Below are 4,162 nucleotides of genomic sequence, written 5' to 3'. Positions count from 1 at the left end.
GGGCGTTCCAGAAATGCTCTTTCCATCAGACACATGTCATTAAATGACTTGTTGACACTGAAGGCTGCTGTAGGCTATTGTTCTCTTCGCTTACACAAAATACAGAAAGTAGTGAGCCAAGCTAAACAGATAATCACACCAAACCATCTGAGAAGTTATGTGAGGAAAAAACGTCAATACTGCAGCGTAACTTATGTGGGATGACATTCAGATTACTAAACATGAGAATCTCTACTAGAACCTAAAAGAAAGTTGTGTGGGTTTGAACATTGGGTCTCAATAGACGAACACATTTGTTTGATTGACTGATTGAATGGAATTTGTCACATTTTATAGAATTTCTGCAAACGAACTCCAGGATTGGTCCAAGTCTCTCTAGTCTGCCTGAATTCTGGGATTCCTTCTGCAAACTATTTCTAGGTCTTTACACATTTCTTTCACCATCAGGACTCACAAAACTGAACATTTTGCTCTTTGTCTCTTTCTGCCCATAGTTTGTACACTGCAGTATTCACACGGTCAAACTCCAGCTAAGCGGTTGTGTGAAGCACCGGAGCCTCCTCTGACATATGGATTATGGACGTGATGAATTATGCTCCACACTGCGATCGGCGTGAGGCGGGAACAGCATCCAACTTATTCATGAGGTGCAGCAGGAGCTGAGGGACAAACAGCTGTGCTCCCGAGACCCTGCTGCTCAGCGCTGCTTCAGCTTCTTGAACCCGAAGCTCAGGATTTAGCTGCAGGATTTAACTTAAGGCTTGAGGCCCCTGTGACTGAGGTCGGGGGTGGGGATGTAACGTAGGGGACGGCAGTTGTTTGGACGTCAGAAGGTGGACGACGAAGAAGAAAAGACGTCTAATATTAACTTTTTTCAACAATTTGTCTATTTCCTATCCTATATAACCTCAAGTTTAGAAACTATAGAATTTAGTATTTTCTGCGCGTGAGGTACACTCAGAGTATTCAAAACGTGCCTCTTGAGTAAGTGCTGAATAACTTTAAAAGCTGATGGTTTTAACAACGCCAATGGGCTGAGAGGTCAAGAGGTGAAGTTTAAATATGATTGTTTGAAATGGATATAAAAATAAATAAACTTAAGTCCACAAAATTAAATTAAAAGTCTGTACTTTACTCGAATTTGCTGACATTGTCCCCCGAGTATGATGTCAAGGCTCTGCGTAACATCAGCTTGTATTAAAAATATTGTTTGTACCAAAGTTGCTGCCAAAACTTTGATTTGTAATTGCCAACGCAGCCTCCATAACTCTAACCAAGGAAAAAACATAAACTGGTGAAGAAAACAATTATGACACCAAATTGACAATTTGCACAGGACTTACATTATCTCTCATGACCTCAGCTACAGGTAGGAACTGATACTATCTGTTGGTTTTGTCCTGCTGAACTTCTACATCTATTACAATTCACATCTTGTAATTTCATGAATGTCGTCTGGAACGATGAGTTAAATTACAGAGGAGCACAGTGAATATTTTCTGTAATTTCAATCCCGTTCAAATGGTGCTTACGTAATATTGCTGTCTTTATCTGTTAGAGTGATGGCTGAATGAAAGCACAGAGGAACTACCGTGAAGTCAAATCAAGAGCTGGGAGATGGAGAGGGATGCCCAACTTGCCCAAGTGATAGGTAGGAACTCAATGGGTTAATCCACCAGGTTCATCATGTTCCAGAGAAGTCTGCAAGTGTCGGGGGTCTGTCCAAATCCACAATTCATCAAGTCCACAAGACTTGGCTGTGTCTCACACTCACTACTTCCCAAACAAATGTATCTTCTCTAAAACCTTACTTTTTAAACCACTTCAACCGACACAAGCGTTTTAAACAGTAAGGTTTGTGGTCATTTATGGGGTGAGGAATTCCTTTAAGAGGCTTGCATTCACATTAAATCAAACTAATTACATGTCAGTTATCAATAGTTTCTGTGAGGAATTAACATCCACATGGAGTGAATTACCAGATCACAACCAAACACAAACACTTTGAGACTCTCCTCTCAAACAAAATGCATTTATTGTTAAAATGCCAAACTTATGTTTAGTGTTCTCAGATGAGAACCTCTTGTGTTTTTATGACTTGGCTTTCTCAGAAGGGAAGATGGAAGCAGGTTAAGCTGGATGATCCAATCTTCAAAGCGTGTTGCTTTGATAAGAGAGCGACCTGTTTGCATCCCGTATTTTACCAACAGTGAACATTTGTTTCTTTTAATCGTGACGGTAATCTTTCCCTGAACGTTACCACATAGTTTTTGTGCCAAAACATAACCAAACCTTTCAACATCTCAGTAGCGGATCAGAAAACAACTATCTGAATCATTTTTGTAACATTAATTCCTGACAATTCATGGTGTCTTTCCCATATATGTGGTGCCAGATAAAAACTGTTTATTTCTGAGTTTTTTTTATTTGGGATACGCTTGGCCTGCACAGACTTTCTATATGATACTGACTGAGCTACACAAATAAACTGGTTTTGGCTGGGCTAAAGATTTGTTTATATTAAAAAGATAAGCACCCTCCATCCCACTCTAAGACACACAGACACACACACACAGACACACACACACAGACACACACAGACACACACACACACAGACACACAGGCATCCTATGTCTTGTTTGGACTCTGAGGAGTCAGACACCAACTGACCGGACAAATGTTCTTTTGCTTTTTCTCTCAAACATTGCCACTGGCCAACACTCCGCTGTGTGTGTGTGTGTCTCTGTGTGTGTGTGTGTGTGTGTTTTGACTGTGTGTGTCAGTTGTTGCCCACCCTCCAGGTCTGTGTGTATTGTAGCGGCCCACTGCTCCTGTGTATTTTGATTAAGGTCAATTTGGTAACTTGAGTTGGCAACACACACACACACACACACACACAAACACACTTACATACATACAATTGTACTGATCAGTCCTAAACGAATGTGTGACATTTTCACTTTTGACAAAAGCAAGTACTACGAGGAGGAGAGATGCATTTTTATAGATGATGGTTAAAATGTGTTAAAGACATCAAACTAAAACGTTGGACCTATACAGTACATTAACCATAGTTGTACACACAGTTTAGAAGCCATATGTCAGGTGCGTCACTTTCAGTTTTACCTCCAAACAAGGCCTCGTTAAGACTTGCACCTCATCAAGGGAAGGTCCTGCAAATGTTACCTGTTCATCTCACAGACTGAGTCATTTTTAGAGAAAAAGGCACGAAGGTAATTCAACTCGTTCGGACCAAATATTTTGAGAAAGATCAAACCAGCTCTCATGTTTGTATGTTAAATATAAAGCTACAACCAGCAGCTGGCTCATTTAGCTTAGCATTTAGACAGGATACATTGAATAGTCTAACAATTTCCTCCTAGCAGCACCTTTAAAGCTCACGAATGAACACGTATCATGTTTTTTAATGCTGACAGACTGTATCTTTTTGGAGTCTCATGTGGTTGCATGTCAACTGGTGTCTGTCAATGTTGCATGTTGGTCTCGAGTCCTATTAAGCACTTGAGTCACTTTTATGTGAAAGGCATGAGAGCGACTGCCCGCCGAACAGAAGGCTCATCCAAGGCTCATTTCAAACTAAGCTAAATGGCTGCTGTCAGAGTCTTCAAGACTTTAAATTGAATTATATTATAGTTTTCCAATCTCAGCCACGGTAGAAGTATATTTTAAGGACTGTGCTTTTGTGTTTCTTATGCAGATAACGCACTTAAAACAAAAGAAAATATATATACATATGTTTATAACACTCTCAGCTCTCAGACCTCCAACATGGCCGACTTACATCACTAAATGTGAAACGTTTATGATAAAGACACACGTGGCTGAATACAATGTGTGACATGGGATATAAGTAGGTTATTATATAGCGATGACGAATATGAACCTGAAGACCGTAATGTATCTAATATACGTCCTGTAGTCTTAATGCATCTGAGACTGTACGCTGCTGCTGTCGAGTCACATCAAATCAGCGAATCTTCACTGCCTATTGTTTCACTTACAGAGTGTGTGTGTGTGTGTGTGTGTGTGTGTATATGTGTCTGTAAGGGTCATGCTAACGTAAGTTCAGCATGTTGTGTTGTGTGTGTGTGTGTGTGTGTGTGTGTGTGTGTGTATATGTGTGTGTCTGTGTGTTGGATG

Source organism: Anarrhichthys ocellatus, unplaced genomic scaffold (assembly GCF_004355925.1).
Source record: "Anarrhichthys ocellatus isolate YVR2014 unplaced genomic scaffold, GSC_Weel_1.0 scaffold3, whole genome shotgun sequence".
In the NCBI taxonomy this organism is placed as follows: domain Eukaryota; kingdom Metazoa; phylum Chordata; class Actinopteri; order Perciformes; family Anarhichadidae; genus Anarrhichthys; species Anarrhichthys ocellatus.
The sequence above is the reverse complement of the archived record's forward strand: the minus strand, read 5'-3'. Positions refer to the sequence as shown.